This window comes from Nomascus leucogenys, chromosome 8 (genome assembly GCF_006542625.1).
Source record: "Nomascus leucogenys isolate Asia chromosome 8, Asia_NLE_v1, whole genome shotgun sequence".
NCBI lineage: Eukaryota > Metazoa > Chordata > Mammalia > Primates > Hylobatidae > Nomascus > Nomascus leucogenys.
Window position 1 is genome coordinate 11360695 of NC_044388.1, and position 21412 is coordinate 11382106.

General features: G+C 43.5%; 1 long non-coding RNA gene across 1 annotated transcript in view; it reads right to left on the reverse strand.

The window, feature by feature from the left end:
- The window catches only part of LOC100587509, a 40027-nt gene that overhangs the window by 7664 nt on the left and 10951 nt on the right, over window positions 1-21412 (reverse strand). The gene's annotated exons all lie outside the window — the stretch shown is intronic.

The following is a 21412-nucleotide window of genomic DNA, read 5'->3' on the forward strand; positions in this document are numbered from 1 at the left end:
AGTGCCTGGCTGGAGGCTCATCTTGGCTGGGAGAACAGAGGAGGCGGAGTTCTCTCACATGCATGGCCTTTTTGGTCAAGTCAGTGAGAGGCGCTGGGGAGAAAGGGGAGCCTCCTGAGGAAGTGCAGGCCCCCTCTCCTGGGGCAGACAGGGAACGAAGTAGAGGGACCAGTGAAGTGGGCCCTTTGTCCCCACCTTCCTAGAGCTTCCCCTAAGAGCCCATCCCCACTCCTATCACTCCTGCCAGGCTTGCCCTTGCTTGCCACAGGCTCAAATGACCTCTCATCTGTCCCTCAAGAAAACCCTATTGAATGAGGTTGTGTCTGAAGCCCACTGGGGACTCACTGTAAAGTATTCTGCACAGGTAAGGGGTTAGTATTTATTAATGATTTTTGATCCTGGGTTTTGCAAAGTGTATTCTAGGAGATATTCGTCCCTAAGATTCCATGAAAAGGTTTACGGTCAAATAAATTTGGAGAACTATATCCCCTTCCTAGAAATTCATAATGAGAATTAGCATTTTTAAAGCTCTGACAAGTCCTCCAGCAAAGACACCCAGCCTGAAACCATGGAATCCCCTTCACCCAGAAGAGTTCCACATCCACAAAGTGCTTTGGAAACAATGAACTCATTCCCAACATGTGCATGCCACTTTTTCAATTATACATGGCAACAATATACTTTAAAACTCTCATTTTCCAAGTGGAATAGTCTCAATATATTTTTTCCACAAATGAAAAGTAACTGAATGAATTTGTTTACATATAGTATGAAAGACTCGTAGTGGCTGTATTCATTCTACTGATAGTTCTTTTTCAAAGAAGATGCATCTGAACTCAAAGTAGTAAAATTTTAGGTCCCATTGAAAAGCCTGGGCATCTATTTTGGGCTAGGGCCTTCTTTTCGTTCCAGCACTCACTGTGGATAGGATAAGTCAAGTTGCCTCTCTCATATTTCTGTTCCCTTAGCCTGTTTCAAAACCAAACCATAGCAGGAATGCTTCACTCCAGCATCAACAAGCCTAGTCGGGAATAGAGTAGAAAAGATTAACTTTTAAGACCCGTCTGGGGCTTATACGGAGGACAGGGCAGGCCAGTGGGAAGCACTCTTGGAACCTCAGAACCCCACCTCCAGGGAATATCATGAGAGACATTGGGGTTAGCTGTTAACCGGTGGGGCCTGTCCTTGAAAGTTAAAAAAAAAAAATCCAGGCTCACAAATGGGCAGCATTGCAGAGTGGCTCAAGCTTGGACTTTGGCATCAGCCCTTGGTTTGAACATGGACCTTGTCACTCTCCAGCTGTGTGACTATGCAGCAGTTACTTCCCCTCTCTGAGCCTCCCCTTTCTCATCTGTAAAGTGAGGATTATAGAACCTGCTGCATGGGAAGTAGTAAGGAATGAATAAGACCCTGTGGTACAGTGCCTGAAACAACAGTCAATTCTCTCCCTATATACAGATTCTCCTCCCCAATCCCATATATTTATCCATAGTAATACATATATGATGAGGTGATTATTTCCTTCATGAAAATTCTTTGCTTTCTAAGAGTTTTAATACTGAGATCACTTACTGTAGTCATTTCCAAATGCGAAGATCAAACAGAAGGACTTATTAAAAACACAGATTCCTGCTGCCTCCCCTGCTCCTCTAATCTGGTTCTGAGGTCAGGGACAGGGCCCTGGAATGCATACTGTTTCAAGCTCCCCAGGCGAGTCCTCTGCAGGTGCTTAGCAAATACACTGGTAAACCCGACCTCGTTCATCCAAAGCATGATCATTTTAAACGTATTTACCCACATATGCACACCCACATTCTCAAGCAAAAGCCCAAGACCACCTCCAGGTGAGTAAAGTCAGTGGTCAAAGGTCATGTGAACCACTCACACATCTTTCTGCTGATGCAGCATTAGGGCCCCTGACTGTGTCCAACGAGTCCTATAAGAGAAGTGACATCGCCATCTCTAGAGCAGCTTCATAATGGGGGAGATGTTTAGTCCCTAGATAATGGCAGTGGGTGATGGGAACAGGGTATGGGTGATGGGAACAGGGTGATGGGGAACAGGTGGAGAAGGAACCAGCACAAGCAAAGGCATGAGGCAGAAAAAGGCAAGGAGGGTTGGGGAGAGGTGGGGTGAGGGTTCTTGCCCATGGTGGAAAGCAGGAGGACCAGGATCTGGGGGGCTGTTCTCTCAGGCTCGGGTAGGTCGTGAACACTTGTTTGGCCTCAGTCAGTGCACCATGAGAGCCAGAGCTTCTGAGGAGAGTGATGTATCTGGGATTCTGCAGCTCAGAAAATGATACCCCAAAGTATGGCACTTTGGTGTGCTGAGTACTTTGAACTAAAGGACATTAGAAGACCTCAGAAGCAACCTCAGAACCATGGTCTCTTTGACTTCCTGCTTCCTATCTCTCACCCCTCATTTCTCCCTCAAAGCAAGTCATAGAAACATAATTCCTTGCCTCCTAGGTGGATCATAAAAACTGGAGCCCCTCTCCCCCAAAGTAAGCCATGAGCCCTGGAAATACTACTCTGACCTCCCCATCCCTTTCTGTCTAGGAGGTGGCCATAAAGAAATTCTCTGACCTACCCTTATCTGATATTAGATCATAAGGCCCTCATTCCAGAGGGGTCCTGCATCATACCCAGAAGGAAGAAATGCTACAACAGAGAGGCCAAGAAGAATCTGAACAGACAGGCCTTGCTGGGTTTTCCCATTCAGTCTATTACTACTGGATTATACCCTTTATACGAAAAGAGTGCATGGCTGTCCACTCTTCACCAAACCTAAGCATAAAAGCAGCTTCCCCTGGGTCTTGGGGTCTTCATTTTTGAAGTCTCCCATATCACATAAAAGTTTGATTAAATAAATGTGTTATGCTTTTCCCTTGTTAACCTATCTTTTGTTCTAGGAGTGTGGTGGGGAGGAAAGATGTCACTCCTTTTCATCCCTAGGAGGACATGAACCAGAAATGCACTCCAGTCATTGTTGACAGGACAGATGAAGGTGGGGAGAGGAACCCAGGATCAAGTATTTCAGGGGAGAAGCAGTGAGGGACCCATATTAGGGATAGGGAGTGGTCACAGGAAGGACGGGAAGAACAAGAGAGGTGCTTTAAGGAGCTGCCACACTAGGCAGGGCTGCACAAAGCTCACAAAGGAGGTGAGGGCATAAAGATGGTTGTGGGTGTGGGGACGAGGGAGTACAAATACACACAACACAGCTCAGCAGTGGCAGAGGGAAAGGGGGATGCCAAAGGGAAGATCACATGTTGGATTAAGCCTGTTGTACATCAGGTAACAGAGCAATGATTGCAAAGGCCGGCATGCTCTGTCTCCCTCAACCACTGCCACCCTCCAATGACTAATTGTTACCCCCTTCAAGAGTGCAGCAGCTGCTGGTGGCTGAGAAGGGAGGGAGGTCTTGGCTGGGGCCAGAGCTGATGAAGCAGTGACTGCCAGTTTTGAGGCTGGGAGATGATGATGTCACAAGGGATAAGGGGAGCTACAGAAGGGACAGGAGGGGAGAATGAGGGAGAAGAGAAAGGAGGAAGGAGGAGAAGAGAGAATGTTGCAGGGAGAGGAAGGGAAACAGAGGAGAGAGGTGAAGAGGAAGGGATGAGGGGGTAGAGGAGGAGAGAAGATGGGAAAGGAGGGGAAAGGGTAGCGGGAAAGGGAAGTGAAGTGGAAGGCAGAGGGAAGAGGAAGGGAGAGAAGAGAGAAAGAGAGAAGAGAAAAGAGCAGAGGAGGGGGAAAGAATGGGAGAGAAGAAAGCAGGGAAGGATATAAGGCAAAGGGAGAAGAAAGAAGAGGAGAGGGAAGAGGAGGGAGAAAGACTGGAACAAGTAAGAAGAGGGGAGAGAGACAGGAGAAGCTTGGAAAGAACACCTGCTCCTCACCAGCAAGAGCTGAAAAGAGGAACAGGTGGGAGCTATGTCTTGACTACCCAGGGTTCACAGACCACAGTCAGAGCAATAGCAACTGAGACAGACCCCAGGGGCTTTCTGTAGCCTCTGTTGTTTTTTTCTCCAATGCAAAGGAAGATTCATTTTAGAACAACTAGGCAATTAAAGCAGAGCTAGTGCACCCACAGGAGGCTCATCCTGGGCCCTCAACTGGTCTTCAAGACAAGGAATAGATCCAGGTTGTAGGCTTAAGCCTTTGTTAAGCACCTCCTCTGTCCTTATTTGAGCTGTTTCCAGGACTAGGATGTAAGTGCCCACTCAGACCAGGTGAAATACTCAGCCAAAGTCCCATATTTGGTAAGTAGCAGAGGCAGAATTTGAACACAGGGGTTCTGTCTCCAGAGCCCTAAGGCCCTCCACACAAGAGGCAGCCCCTGACAGGGACAGGGCAATCCTTCCCCCAGCAATCCCAGAGCCCTGGCATCTTCAGAGACCTCTGATCCCATTTCTTCCTAATCATTTGAAACCAGGTGTGTTAGACAGTTTTTGCATTGCTATAAGTACCTGAGACTGGGTAATTTATAAAGAAAAGAGGTTTAATTGACTCACAATTCTGCAGGCTGTACAAGTATGGCTCTGGCATCTGCCTCCGATAAGGGCCTCAGGAAGCTTATAATCATTGCACAAGGCAAAGTGGGAGCCAGTGATGTCATATGGCAAGAAAGGGAGCAAGAAAGAGTCAGGGGGAGGTTCTGTGCTCTTTTAAACAACCAGATCTCACAAAAACTAACCAAGTGAGAACTCATTATCACCAAGGGGATGGCACTGAACCATTCATAATGAATCCATCCCCATGATCCCATCACCTCCCACCAGACCCTACATCCAACACTGGGAATCACACTTCAACATGAAATTGGTGGGGTGGGGGTGGTGGGGACAAACATCCAAACCATATCCCCAAACTTTATTTTTCTGAAATTAGCATTCACTTTAGGTCTCCTTCGAGACCAATACCACTGCAGACAGGTGGTCATCAAAAGTGATTTGTTTGCATTTTCCCCTTCTGGGGCAGAGTGGGTGGGGAGAGATAGGTCCCACCTCTGTGCAGAGCCTAAGAGAGCTGATGGAAGGACTGGCCTCCTGGAGCTGATTCTTCCACTTGAATCTGCTCTTTTAATTCATGATTTGTGATTGATTAGAAGGGCAGGGATTGGGGAAATTTAATTTTGGCTCCCTGATTATACTTGTTGCGTAGACAGATACATTTAGAATCTGGGGCTTAAGAAAATGAAATAGAAATGAACTAGACGAATTTTCAAGAACTTTAAACATTTGATCACTACTTTTCTGGGGCTGATGCTCATTTTAATTGCTCCTCGTGCTTCTGGCTTGCTAAAGCTACAGAAAGCAAGGGAGGGCCAGAGGAAATCCTGTAACAGATGAACAAAATCCCACCTTTGGGGAATATTACAATGGGAAATGTACTCAGCCAAAAAAGAGCTTCCTGAGATCCTATCATGGGTCAGGTGCTGTGTCAGAGGCTAGGGACACAGAATGTATCCATCTGAGTCCCACCGTGGAAAGAGAAACCATGCTAGGCATTTCACACAGAGGAAATGTAGTACAAGGGAACAGGTTACACAGAAGATGGAAAAGCTGAGGAGCCAAATAGGAGATGGTGAAGCAAGTCAGAACTTAGCAACATCAGAAAGCTGCCAATTACTAGATAGAGGGACACAAGGAGGAACGTGGTGTTTTCAGAACCCAGAAGCCAGGGCTGCCAGGCAGGGCTGGATCATAGAGAGGAGCTATCAGGGCGACACAGCCACTACCAAAAACCCCTGAAAGAAAAGAGGCAAGAAGAGACAGAGAAGCATCCTGGCTTCTCCTTTTTTCCCACTTTTTCATCTCCCATCAGTGCTCCCCTTGGTAGAAACTAGCCGGAAGCCTGCCACTGCCCAGGTAGCCTGGAAAATGTAGTTCCCCACAGTGCAGAGCAGAAAGGGGAAGCCATCTGATAGCAAACGGGCATAGAGAAGTACACAGGCAAGTGGCCCCAACCCCTGTCCTCAAGAAGCTCCTGGTCAGACCATCACAAGGATGCATGAGAGGGAGCATGCGGGAGGCTGTAGGAGCCCAGAGGAGTGGCTTGCAGCCAAACCTGGGTGGGAAGGTTTCCCATCAGCACTATCGCCTGACCTGAGGTTTAAGGACTAAATGTGATTTGGAAAGGTCACCTCTGAAGTAAAGGGAAGAAGGAAAGGGGCCATCACAGCTAACAACTCCCTCCTTGTACCCTGCGGTATGCCAGGTACTTTACAGGCATATATGAGCTCTCTTAATCCTCAATACAACCTTACACAGTGATATTAGTCGCACTGTACAAATGAGACCGATGCTTAGCAGTGTAAGATAAACATGCCCAGGAGGCAGGCAGGACATCAGGGCTGGAGTTGAAATGCAGTTTCATGGAGCCCAGGCTCTTACTGGCCTCTCCCTGTGCAGGGGGCTGCCTTACTGTTATCACCCATCAGTCTTCGGGCAAATGTGACCTTTTCCAAATGTAGACAAACATTAATCCAAATCTTAAAGGACAATGAAGTTAATAAGAGAAAGCACTTATTGAATTGGAACAAAAGACTATTTTATTAGCCTAATTACTTTTAACTCCTATTAAGTGTTTCAAAACTCAATGGAAGTGTTTACTTTTATTAAGGTTCATTGTTTTAAGCTTAAAAAGCAACGTTTTCAAACTTAAAACTTCTCAAGAGCCCAGGTCCTTGGCCTCATTGCAGACCCGCTGGCCTGGACAAGCCGGGGGTGTCACCTGTCTATGGCCAGGTGTGAGTGTGAGCACGCAGGGACTCTGAGCCTCCTCTTTACAGTGCGCCGCACACTTGCAATTATTTAATGATCTGTAACTATTGTTAATTGCTGTTCCCATTCTCCCGGGTCAGAAACTCCCCAAGGGCTGAGGCAGTTCTCTTTCGCGTCCTGTTCTCCTTCCTGGTGTCTCTGTCCTTTGCCCGTCAGCATCACTCACAGTCAGCCGGCCTATTTATCAAGCACATATCAGTGCCAGTGCCTGTGATAGATGCCAGACATTTCTTTCATCCACCTACTCATTCAAGGAGCATTTATCGATCATCTAGTATGAACCAGCCCCAGTGGCCAGGCATTGAGGAAATCATTGGTAAGTAAAAGAGGCAAGTTACCTCTCAACACAGATTTTGTTTTTAAACCTCACAGTCTCGCAGATGTCATTGTCCTCATTTTATAAACAAGAAGAGTGAAGTTCAAACATGGTGAGCAGGTTGTTCAAAAGCACACCCCTAAGAAGTGACAGGGCCAGGACTCATCTCTTCCCTACTCAACACTTCCTCTCCTCCTTGCTGGGTGGGGTGGCAGGCAGAGGGAAAACCTGCAAATTAACTGGAGAAATTGGAAGACCCAAAGTCAATGGTTTATGTGTTTCTCATTAAAATAAAAGAGTTCCCTGTAATCCACTAGCCACAGAGGAATGATATTCTATTTGTAACATGCTCTACACAGTGCCTGGCATGAAACAGTCACCGAATAAATTGTGGCTAAAACAATATTCTATCATCACTCTCTTGTTTTAAACCAAAATGGGACCATACTGCTCTAGTGCAGTGGTTCTCAACCAGGGAAATTTTGCCCACCAGAGGACATTCAGCAATGTCTGGAGACATTTTCAGTTGTCAAAACTGGGGGTGGGGTGCTACTGGCATCTAGTAGGTAAAGGCCAGGGATGCTGCTAATCATCCTACAACATGCAGGACAGCCCCAAATGTCACTATTGCAGAGAATGAGAAGCTGGTATTGTGGAGACTTTTCCTGAGTTGTTGATTATTCTTTGATAACATTATTTTCAGTGGACACAGAGTGATTCACCACATGGCTGATGACTTCCTGGAATACATTGGTTAAAAAGACTTTTCTTTTTTCTGGCCTTATAATCCAAGTATAAGATTAATCTTACCCCAACTTAATAGACTTCCGGACAGTTGGAGTTGTCTGCAAGATTTCCTCCTCATAGGGCTTTGGGTGTTGGCACTGTTTGGCTCATTCCACTCTCCCTGGGTCTTACTGACTTTCAGGGAGCCTAGAAGAGCTGGACAAAACCTGCTTCTTTGCAGAAAGAGTCAGGGTTCCAAAGATTTCGTTACGATTTTTTAAAGATCGCTCTCTCAAAGTTCTTTCTCTCCCATATCACAGGCCTGGAGGCCCTTTCTAGCCCCATTGTGACCTTTGGGGAATGTTAATGCACTTCTAGCTCATGGAAACCCCGGAAGCCAGTGTCGTGTGACATGAGTCCAGCTGGATTAGAATTTCAAATCTTTTTAGGATTAAAGAACAATGGCCTTGTCAGAAATGTCAGGATAATTAGAAAAAATAGTGCTGCTTTCCCTAATCGGATGAGGTTCTGGGGGCTGCAAAGGCATCAGCCAGGAAGCGGCTCGATTTTCTCTAAAACATGAGGCCATGGAAGACCTACAGGGTCAAGACTCTCGCCCCGATACTCCACCTTGGCCAGAAGTGGGAGTCTTCAGTTTATCGTCTGCCAATTATACCTCAATAAAGCTTTTTTAAAAAATGTTTTAAGTCAGGACTATGAGGGGAACCTGGTCATCTCTGGCTAGAGGGATAAGGAGTTCAATAAAAGTCACAGAACTAGAGCCATGAAAGCCTCAGTGGTCATCTGACACTACTCCTCTCTGTAAGAAGCCATAGAAGAGACTTGCTAAGATCACTTAGTGGTGGGCGAAGCTGGGACTCAAATTCAGATTTTCCTGTCTTGCATCCAGACCTCTTTCCAATGACAATGAGGTCTAAGGAAAATAGCCACCACACTGAAAGCCATGCTGCCCTCTCTCGGGCTCTCATGCTTTCCAAATCGGGAGACATTATAAAGCACTGCACTGGGTTCAGGGTAACTAAAAGGACCATCTTACATTTATGAGGCATCTGTCAGTTGTTATGGCACATTCATATGTGTTATCTTATGTAATCTTTATAAGAACGAGGATGGAAAGGTAGTATCAAAATCTCAATGGCTGATGAGGAAACCGAGGCACAAAAAGGTTAATTTGATTTTCCCTGGTCTAGGTAGCTAACAGCAGAGCTGGCACTTCAACACTGTTTGCCCAACCCTTGTCCCCAGACCTTTCCCCGCTCCTTTGCGTTTCATATCTATTGCCTGAATTCCAAGCTCCCTTTTCAGAAAGACCCCACTGGTGGTCATGTGAAGGTTGAATTGTATCCCATTTGGCCTATGTCTCAGTACCCAGGGCCCAGGATCTGTGTGCAGGGCTGGGGGGCTATGGATCCTCTTTAGGAGTCTCAGCTTTGACACTGAGTCATCTTTTGAAAGTACGTATATGATAATAAAGGTAATCATTTTCAGTACTTACTGTGTGTCAGGCACAGAGCTAGACCCCTCCCATGCATTTGCTCATTTAGTCCTCACAATAACTCAGTGGGGTAGGTAGAATTTTTATCCCCATTTTACAGACAAGGCTGTCTGATGCTCAGAACACCCAAGGAACCTGTCCACATTTCCCAGCTGTGGAGGAGCAGAGCCTGCAATAAACACAGATAGGAAAGCCCCCCTTGCTTTAAGCAAGTGCTGGTTAATGTCCTACAATAGGACCGTTATGAGCACTACATTTCATAGTGCAGGAGAGAAGAGCATTGTCTAATGGGGCTTTCTCAGGAATTCCATGTCAGATAAGCTTTTGTTTGTTAAGCATTCACTGGATGCAGAGCCCTCTCCAGGCTCCAGGATCTGAGTGCCACCCAAGTCAGAAGCAGAGGCCTGGTGTCCTTTGAAATCCTGATTCTACTCAGCTCCTTCTTTCTGAGCTCCAGGATGTGAAAATGACACATGTGGGAATAGTGGGCTCCACTGTATTCAGGCTTGTGTTCTCTTTATGGGTGGGCAGTGGGTGGGCATGAGGCCTCAGGGAACGATGCCAAAGAAAACTGAGGTTCTTGCATGCCCTGGAGATGGGCTCTGGGTGGCTGAGCAGGTCAGATGAGAAGAGGCACTTGAAAACAAAGAAGAGGAAGAAGGATATTTAGGTTCTGCCCCCATCGTGGCTTTCTGGATGCCAGGAGGAATTATTGGTGAGCATCCAGCTGGACACCAATCAGTGATGCTGCTGACTCTCTGGAACATGCCATTTTGCTCCTATTCACTTGTCTTTCATTTTTTGCCATACATCACCCTGCTTTAAAAAGAGACCTCTAACTGACTGCACAATGACATCCCTGCTCAGGCAGTCTCCCAGCCCTGCCCTGCCTCTCCCCTGCAATATTTCCTCAGATGCAGTGGCCAAGGCAGGTCATCCTCACGCCTGAGAAATCACTGAAAGGGGAATCTGGCTGAGCCCCCAGCTCCCAACCACAACCCTTTCCCTCCCTGCTTTTAACTCTGCTAAATAAGAAAGCTGGCTCAGACATGGTATGAGGGATACTATCATGTCCTGCCTCTCAAAAGCAAGGGGCACCACTTTACGAACCAGTTGGCATGGCGACTGAGCCAAGAGGATGCTTTCAAAATGAGCAATTTAACATAAAATGATCCTTGCATTTTTAACTGAATGTCACATTCCCGTAATTATAGGACAGCTAATTGAGTAATTGTTCAAAATGTCTTATTTCTGTTCTCATTCCACTGAATGTGTATACACGCAGGCACACACACACACAGTCACACACACACACACACAGTCACACTCACGATGGGCCATGCTACTAATGCCATGGTTACCAATGACCAAATTCATGAAGCATTTGACCTCAACGCTGGACAATTTGGTGGCTATTGATTCATCAGCATCATCACTACCTAATTGTGTTCAACCCAAGACACAGGCCCTTCTTCATTCCCCTCCTCTCATACAGAGGATGTTTGTGACTTTCAAGACGTCAAACCTGTACTCTCACACACCCACTCCAACAGAGGGGAAATCTGCCTGGTCAGGGGACTCTGACTTACGAAAGTTATGGCATGGCTCTGCCTATGTTTTTGAATTCCGAAGCCCCAGCCTAACCATGTTTCTAGGGTTTATTGTATATCCATCTTTTTTCAGCATTAATTCCGTGAAAAGCACACGTGTTGTCACCTGAGACAAAACTGCCTGTTTATTTGTTCTGATTTAATCCTGGATTCCATGGCATACATGCTTGGTGCCTGAACTGGAACCCAGCTCTTTGAATTCACTGCTTTGGTATACTAGTTGCCACAAAATATTTTTTGTTGTAAACATTGTTTCTGAAACTCTAATCTGGTGAGCAATTCTGTTTTGCTGGGTTCCTGTTAAACCAACTTTAGAGAGAAGGTATCCACCATACCTCAGGACAGACTGTCCCTCCAAAAAGAGCAGGGAGGACTGGTTAACTCATCTTATTTTTTTAAATTCAAATTGCTGCTCTGAATAAACTAGAAGTAGCCACATGTGCTCAACTTGTGTTTCAGCCTGGGGCAGCAGACTGAGTCTGCTGTTTAATTGTGCTGAAATCCAGAGATGAAAAGCTGGTAACCAAGAGTCTGTCACCCGGAGGAGGTAATGGAAACCCCACTCCATCTCAGATGACAGACATCATTCTGACCTTTTATTGCTGACTGCGAGCCTTTTGAGTGCAAAGCATTCTCTTTTGTTCTGATTTTCTGACAACTGTTTAATCATGTTCTATTCATAGAAATTACAGTAAAATTCTCGTTTCTCACATATCAAACAAGATAATGCACATGGAAATCAAGTTCTGAAATGAATAATAAAATCCTAAACCTCCCAGCAGTAGTGAAATCCTGAAGTGTGCTGAAGACGAGGTGTGTAGTTACAGATTGGGAGGCATAGAAGACATTCATCCTGCCACAAACATTTCCAAATACATTTGCCCTCAAACCAAGGTCCAATCATCAATAAAATGAAAGTCCAATTTTAACAGCACAGTGAAAAAACTTTGAGTAGGGAACTGACATTTATTATCTTTAACGTACATTATTTTATCTGATCCCTACAATGGCCATATAATGTATGTTCCATTAACTCCATTTTATGGACAAGGGAACCGAGGCTAGGGATGAAAGACAATGCCCCGAGGCTGCCTGGTCAATAAGCTGCTGGGTGCTGACTCTCAAGGCCCCATTCTGACTTTCAAAACATTTCAACTGCCACAACTCCAGTGTCCCATCGGCCGCCTGCCCAGCTGGTCATAGGTCACTTCAGGCCAAGCAGCTGTTCCTGAGATGACCTGAGGGCTCATGGCTGAAGAAGTGTCCTAAGGACAAGCAAAGTGTTTGGCCACTCACTAAGAAGCAAACATAACCTAGTCTCCTTTCTTCTGTGTCTTCCTTATCCCACAGTGCTTCAGGTACCTCAAAAGCCTCTTGGCTCAAGGAAGGCAGATAGACAACCTTTTTCCTTTTTTTTTTTAAAGAGGGCAAAGCATTTTTGTTGTCGTTTTAAATAAAAGTGATACATATTTGATGTAAAAAACTTCAATGCAATATAGAGAAGTGCAGAGAATGGCAAAAAATTAGAATGTTGATAACATCTTGGCAAACACCCAGTTGGGCACTTTCCTGAACATAAGCACGTGATCATAGGTGTGCAGAAGAGCCTCAGGAGGGTCTTCTCTTTCATGCTGTTCCATAATCTAATTATTCTCACTCAGAATTAGAAAGTACAGGTATAATTCCTTCTTTTTTCAACACTGTGTGGTATTCCACTTTTTAAATTTCCAACCAATCCCTGACTGTATACATTACTTTTACTATTATAAACGGTAGAACAAACATCCTTTAAAATACATAGTTTTTGTCTGTTTGTTTCTTGTGTATCTGTGATTATCTCCCTAACCATTAATTCCCAAAAGCAGTGAGTTAACCAAAAATCGAAGACCTTTTCTTTCCTTTCTTTTCTTTTTCTTTCATTGCTATAAAAAACAGAACAAAAACCAGCTGCCTCAAAATGACCAGAGGACATTTTCTTCTATTCCTTGGGGGAGTTCTTCATCTATTCCTTACCTTCTACTTATTGCTTGCTTTCATATTTGTGATATATACCTTTTTATTTTGCTCATTATAATGTAGGTGGCTCTGAAAACAACTTTATGGACTCCATCCTACTGTTCCTAAAGCCTGTTTGTCTTCTCCAACTTCTAGAGGCTGGGGTAATTCAAGTCTATCCAATTTTTTGTAGCCTCAGGGTGCAGTAGGGAGAAGAACTCATTTGTAAGTGACATGAAGCCTGAAGGACTTTGCCTCCCTCTCTACTGGGATTTTAATAAAGTCCACAGGCAGCTCCCCTGAGGCTTTATAATGGTCCCTCCATTCAGGATAAGAACCCAAGGACCAGTGAGCCCTATACCCACTGAGGCCTTTCTAGAATAGTTAGGGGCTTTTATTTAAGTCTTTTTGTTTTTTTAATTTTCTACAGAATGCCTGTTCATTACGTACTGTTGCCAGATGTAGCCATCATCATCAGTATTATCATCATCTTCATTCCAGGACTCCCAGTTACATTTGAATTTCACAAAGACAAAAAAAAATTTTAGTATATTTATGTCCCAAATATCGCATAAGGCATCCCCTAAATACTTACTCATTGTTTATCTGAAATTCAAATTTGGCTACATATCCTGAATCTAAGCTGGCAGTCTTACCTCAGTTCCCTTCTCTCCAGATTAGGACACAGTCATGTGAATTCTCAGAAGTTTTTTCACTTACCTTCTTCCATCAGAATAGCTTATTGGAAACTTTTACAGGTCATGGTAAGTCAAGCTAGACTTCATTTTATTATTCGATAGCCACTTTTTGAACTTCCTAGCATGAAGTTGTACCCCTTTCCTTGACTGGCTGCTGCTGGGGTGGGGGGGCGGGTGACGGTGGGGCTGGAGGACAGGAGCTGGTTTAATTTTTTTTTATTATTGTTTAAATTCTTTAATTAAGTACTCCTGAAGGGCAAATGTGCAATCTAACTTCATTCTCTATCCAAAGCTCAGAAACTCCATTATGTATTGGAGCCTTTTGAAAATGTAATAGGGAGATCTAATCCATAACCCCTAACAAATCTCCTTGAAAATCTATTTTCTCTTCTTCCTAAATCTCATATACTCCACTCTCACTGATGCCCTTCACTAGCTAAAGGCCCTCAAAATTCTCTCTACTCCCAGCCATCTCAACATTTTCTCCCCTCATCTCCTCCCTTCCTTCTCTTAAATCTTTATTCTACAGACTGACTTCCTTCCCTAGAGGCTAAGTTCTTCCTCTCTTTCTTCTTTCTTTTCTACTCTCTTGTCCTTCTCTACTTGATTAGTTCTGCAGAAACAACTTCAAACTTGCCTGGTGTGGGGTAGGGTAGAGAGGAATTGAGGTAGGGATAGAATTGAAGCAGGTGGAAAATTGGTGGGTATTCTCACTGGTGGACTGAGGGAGGGAAATGTCTTTGAAATCTTTTATGCTAATAATTGATCATGGATATCCCATCTCATATCTCAGTGGTGGACTTCACAGTTAAAGGGTTCAAAGTCACATAGCTAGTCAGGGGCATAGCTTAAACCCAGATCTTTGGATTCCAAAGCCTGGGCACCTTTTATTTCAGCTGCTGCTTTTCTCACATTTTAGACATACACTGTAGTGGAGATATTAATTTAACATTCACTACCTAATGGTAGGTGCAGTGGTCATGGTGATGGATTCCCCAACATCTAGTCCTCCCTCTAGTATTAATTTGCTAGGGTTGTCATAACAAAGTACCACAAAGTGGGTGGCTTAAACAATAGAACTGTATGGTCTCACAGTTCTAGAAGATAGAAGTCCAAGATCAAGTTGTTGGCAGGATTGTTTCCTTCTAAGCGCTGTGAGGGAAAATCTGTTCCATGCTGCTTTCCAGGATTTGTCATTCCTTGGCTTCTGCTGCAGCACCCCAAACTCTGCCTTCATATTCCCTGTTCTCCCTGAATGAGTCTCTGAATTTGCCCTCTGTATAATGACACCAGTCATAGTAGATTAGGGGTCCACGCTACCTCATTATGACCTCATCTTAACTAATAACAACTGCAGTGAGTCTATTTCTGACGAAGCTCACATTCTGAGGTACTGGGGGTTAGGACTTGAAATATGAATTTTGTGGAGGAAAACAATTCAACCCATAGCAACCACAAGAAATTGACATAAACCAATTATGTTCCTCCCTTCTTGCTAGTCACTGGTTTAGAAGTGGGCATGTAATTTAGGAATAACCAATGAGACTTGAATGGAAGTCTTCCAGAATCTCATAGGAAAGGCTTCCTGGGTCCTAAGGAGTTACACAGATAGGCTTCTTTCTCAAAGCATTGTCAAGTCTGGGTGTGATATTTAGAACTGCTACAGCCATAAGGTCCCCATCCTCAGGATAAACCAACACGGAGATGCACATAGAACAGAGAGAATCACAGAGCAGCCAAGTCTCCCGATAATGTTTTCCAGATGCCCCCACCTGTGGAATTCTTATCATGTTAACTAATATGCTTCCCTATTTCTTAAGCCAATTTGAGTCAGAATCTTCTGTTATCTGTGACCAAAAGCATTCTAAGTGATATCAACTAAAAAGACACTACTAAGTAGGTAAAGTATAAATACTGTTCAAAATTCATTCAGCCCTTCAGCTTTAAAATGATACAAATCATAATGATTGGCATTATTTCAAATTTAGTACGTGAAGTGAGACTGAGTAACATATTATGCGATACCATTTTAAATTTTCTTAGCTCGAATTTGCAACAACAGAAAAAGCACAGTTGTTTTCTAACTCAAGTGTGCATCAGCCTCACCTAGGGGGCTTATTGAAACATACTGCTGAGCCTCACCTGCAGAGTTTCTGATTTAGGAGATCCTAGGTGAAGCCTGAGAATTTCCATTTCTAACCGGTTCCCAGATACTGCTGGTCAGCATACTACACTTTGAGAACTTCTGCGATACTAAAATAAACCTTTGTGTAGCCAAAACAGCCTGGGATATGTGATCCTTGTCTGAGTGCAGGGTCTGAAAAACAACTGTAAAAATGATCATCATTATGGAGTATCCGCCACATACAGACCACTGCACTGAATGTTTTGCATTCCTTTAGTGACTTGTCACACTGACTCCTTGAGGTGGGTTTACCAATCTCCTATAGATGGGGAAACGGAGGCACAAGAGCCAAGTTACTCATCTAAGGGAAAGAACCATGATCCAGTCCCAGGCCTGTGTGACTACATGGTCTTTTACAAAATATTTGCCCATCAGAGACAAAATACTGGTCTAGCTAGAACTCAGGTTGATGCAGCAGGACAATTGGGAAATTACTGTGTACCGCAGCTTGAAGAAAAAGGGCATATCTGGCTGAAATCAATCACCCTCAGCCTGGGAGATGAGTGGCTCTTCGCTGGCTCTTTCCCCTGGGGCAGCTCAGCCTTCTGCTGGAAGAATCTGCCTTGGAGGAGAAAGCCATAGGGCTGACAGCGGTGCTCTGCCATTTCCTCCCCGACGCAGTGGGTGCTGCTGGCCTGTGGAGGCCTGTGCTGCCAGCCACGCCCCATGCCTCCTGATCGTGCTTTGCCTCTCGCTGCCATACAAGTCAGGGCTGGCACCTCATTTTCCACTGCAGAGACAAGGCATTGCCTCCTGGAGGCCAGAGGGAGGACAGGAGGAAATCCAGGGAAGCAGACCCTGTCAGTGTCTGGTGAGTCCCAGAATCTGAACCACTCCCTGAATGGGCAGTTTATTCTCATGTGAAATGTCTTAATCATCACAAGGAATACAGATAAGGAAGGCAAGTCCATGCTGGATTCCTCACTCAGCATAACAACCCCAATTGTGCAACTCCTCCAAGAAGGCAGCTGAGAAGTTACTTCTTGTTGTTGTTGTTGTTGTTGTTTTCATTGCTCTGGCATTTAAGTCTGACAGAAATCGTAAGACATTATTCCTTGAAGAAGCTGGGATATAGCAACAGGTCACTATTCGTTGGAAGCTATTGATAAACCTGATGTGCCAAGGGAGAGCAGAGATTGGCACCTCTGGCTAAAAACATTCGGGGACTGGACCCTGAGAAATGATTTTCCTTCAAGAAAGGACAGCGCCCCCACCAACCACACAAAACTTTGCTGGGTAGGTGGTTGTACAGGCAGGTAGGGGGAACAGGAACCACCTTGACTTCATCATCTTTCTCCTCCCAATACACTCTTCCCTAAGGCCCTCTTTCCACTGAGGAATGGACCACAGACCCAGGCCCAAGGTCTTAGAGGATCTCACTCCTCCCACAAACTTCCATATGCAACTGCTTGTTGAACTCTGCTGATTTGTCATTTCTGGGTGGGAGTCCTTGAATGAATGAGCTGAAATTGGTACCCATAGCAATCATCTGACCCAAGCTCTTCACTTTAAAGAAGACTCCCAGGAAAGGAAGTTAACTTGCCCAAGATCACATGAAATGGTTACAGCTAAGGTATGCCAAAGAAAGACCCCACTGAGGGCTGGTGCTGGGAAGAAGCTGGCTAGGGGACACATCTGACCCAGCTTAGGTTTGTGCCTACATTTCCTAAAGAAGTGAGGCAGAGGGGAGGAGCGACACACATGTCAATGAGGGTCAAGGGGAAGAAACCAACTGGGAAGGAAATTAATCTTCATAGAGTTCTACTTCAGTTCTGAGAGCTGAGGTACTATAAGCTCAGCTTACCTCTCACTCTCCTCAGGACCAGATTTTTAACCCTATTTTACTAATGAGAAAATTGAAGCCCATAGAGGTTAAGTAATTTGCCTAATACTACATAGTTTATACCCAACACAGCCAGAATGAAAAGCCAGGTCTCTGTACAGTTCTCTTAGGTTCACACCTCCTTCTCTAATCAACTCCCAACCCCACACCCCATAAGGTCAAGCCAGGATAATCAAACCAACCTCCTACCAGGTACCCCACCTTGGAAATCTCTGCAAGTCAGGCCACCTCTACATCACCACTAGATTGTTTTTCTCAGAACCCCCTTATTTAAAGTAGTCAGAATGTTGTATAGGTAAAAGTAGGTAATATGTAGACTTTTGTGTCTGCCTTCTTTCACTTACCATAATGTTTTTGATAGTCCTCCATGATTTTGTTCACTCCCTTTTTTTTTTTTAACTGAGTAGCATTGCATTGTATAGACATAGTATAGTTTGTTTATCCATTCACCAGCTGATAGGCATTTGGGTTGCCGCAAAGTTTTTGGTTATTATGAATAAAGCTTCTATAAACATTCCCATCCATGTCTCTGTGGACATATATTTTCACTTCTCTTGAGTAAATACTTAGAAGTGGAATTGCTAAAAATTACATTAAGTATATGCTTAACTTTATAAGAAACTGCCAAACTGTTTACCAAAGTGGCCTTACTATTTTGCATTCCTGCCAACAGTGTATGAAAGTTCCAGCTGCTCCACATCTTTGTCAACACTTGATCTTGTCTTTTAAATTTTAGTCATCTGATGAATATGTGGTGATGTTTCATTGTGGATTTTTTGTTGTTATTTTTTTTGTTTTTTGTTTTATTTAGTTTTTTTTGAGATGGAGTCTCTCTCTGTCTCCCAGGCTGGAGTATAGTGGTGTGATCTCAGCTCACCGCAACCTCCATCTCCCAGGTTGAAGCAATTCTCCTGCCTCAGCCTCCCAAGTAGCTGGGACCACAGGTGTGCGCCACCACACCTGGCTAATTTTTGTGTTTTTAGTAGAGACAGGGTTTCACCATGTTTGCCAGGCTGTTCTCAAACTCCTGACCTCAGGTGATCTGCCCACCTTGGCCTCCTAAAGTGCTGGGATTACAGGCATGAGCCACTGCACCCAGCCTTCATTGTGGTTCTAACTAATGATGTTGAGCAATTTTTTATGTATGTATTTGCCATCTGAATATGTTCTTTAGTGAAGTGTCTGTTCAAATCTTTTACCCATTTTTTAATTTGGGTTGCCTTCTTATTACTGAGTTGTAAGAATTCTTTCATATATTCTAGATATAAGTTCTTTGTTGTACATATGTTTTGCAAACATTTTCTACCAGTCTAGAGCTTGCCTTCTCATTTTCTTAATGATGACTTTTGAAGACACTGTCTTTTGATGAAGTCCAATTTAATAAATTTTTTATTTTATAATTCATCCTTTTTGTATCCTATTTTAGAAATCTTTGTCTAACCCAAGATCACTAAGACTTTTTCCCATCTTCTATAAGCTTTACAGTTGGTTCTTACATTTAGGTCTATGATCTATTTAATTTTTATATGTTGTGTGACAAAAAGGTCAAGTTCTATACTTTTGCATAAAGATCTCCAATTACCAACCCTTCTATTTTTTGAGGCTCCTCATACACTTTAAAAACAAAGTAATTTATGCCAAAACAGAATTTTTAAATATTGTGACATACTTTAAATGTTCACAGTTAATACATTAATTCTCTTAACTCAAAAGATAATTTGCTAAAATTATCTTACCATTTTTGGAGACAGAGCCCACCCCCACCTGCCCTGCAAGATCCCCAACTCTGCTTCCTTGAAGTAACTTTCTCTGCATTCTCCAATAGGGCTGAATTGCCTGCAGGGGCTCACAAGATGGCCCTTGGTACTTAACACAACAGCTACCGCTTGTGGTGGGCCTACTGCTTTACATGTAGTTGTTACACACAAAAATATTACATAACATGTACAAATGTAACATATGATTCTCACAACAAATAACATATTACTATCCTTATTTTACAGTTGAGGAAACTAGGCCCAGAAGTTTTAAGTGCCTTGCCCTAGACCACTAAATGAGGAAAAAGTAAAGGAGCTGGGACTTGAGCCCAGCTATGCAGGGGCTGGAGCCCTACCGTCCATACCTGACCATCTTCTACAGATCCAGGCTTAATACCCATTATACTGTTCCTGTGAGTTCCTGAACTTCTGGTTGTGTGACCATTTCAGTTGGATGGAACTGGCCTTTGTCATTTTTACGGAAATAAAAGAGGGGAGGTTTTCCTCAATAAATGGAGGATATAAAATAAGATTATAGGAGTAATTTTTCCTCAGGCTTTTCATTTTAAAAAATTTCAAAGATACAGAATGCTGAAAGAGGAACACTTATATCATACATCTAGATTTAATAACTGTTAACATTTTGCCACATTTACTGTACTCAGTAGACTACACATTTTTCAGAATTATTTGAGAATAAGTTGCAGACATCAGTACACTTCACCCCTAAACACTTAAACATGTATCTCCTAAAAACAAGGATATTCTCCTACAGAATGGTAATACCTAAGAAAGGGCAATACTTACATACTTTAGTAATACTAAATACTTTAATAATACTACTTATTATTAAATACTACTAATAATAATACTACTACTAATAATGTAATACTTAAGAAAATTAATAATTCCTAGTTTATAATATCCAGTTTAAATTCAAATACCCTTGATTGTCTCTAAAATGACTTTTTGAAAAGAAGCAGGATCCCATCAGAGATTGACACTTTGTCGATCTGTATAAGGACACCAGTCATAGTAGATTAGGGGTCCGCCCTACCTCATTACGACCTCATCTTAACTAATAACATTTGCAATGACTCTATTTCCGAAGAAGCTCACACTCTGAGTTACTGGGGGTTAGGACTTAAACATGAATTTTGAGGAGGGACATAATTCAGCCCATAGCAACTGCAAGAGATTGATATTGTTATGTCTCTTTAGCCTCTTTTAATTGACAACATCCTCACCACTTTTGTTTTATGTTTTTATGACATTGACTTTTTAAACAGTACAGGGCTATTTTCTAGTAAATAGTCCACATTCTGGATGTGTCTCATTGTTTCCTAGCCTCCTAGCCTGTCAGTGACTGGCTGAGCCCAGGGAAGCAGAGCGGGGAGGAATTATGTGAATTTCATGGTAAATAAAAGTTGTGATGTGTGGAGAGGCAGAATGATGCCTTCGCAGAGAGCAGGACAAGCATTCAGGAGACCTGGCTTCAAAGCCCAACCACTGCCTACCAGTTGTCTGCCTCCTTGGACTTCCCCACCAACCCACCATGCATAATGGGGGACAGGCCCAGGTGATGTACATGGTTAGCAAGTACAGCCTTAGGGAAGGGCTCAAAAAAGGATAGGAGCACATGAAAGAACACAACAGTCAACTTGAAGGCAATTCCATTGGCCAAAACCGGAACGAATTGAGAAATAAGTAAACAAGCAAAGTATTGCATTACAATTCATAAAATAAATATCCATGATTCCTTACTGATATAAAAATAAAAATTCCAAAAATAAATTGGGAATACGGGATAGTTCTTACTTACAGAAGAATTCCAACTAATAAATGTAGATGAAATGGGAAAATATTTTTAAAAGTCACCATTAGGCAAACACCACAGTAATAATTATTACAGGCAAAAATCTACCAATGGATGCTCAAATTAGTATGAGAAACTTTGAGGAGAAACAAAATAGTTGCATAGT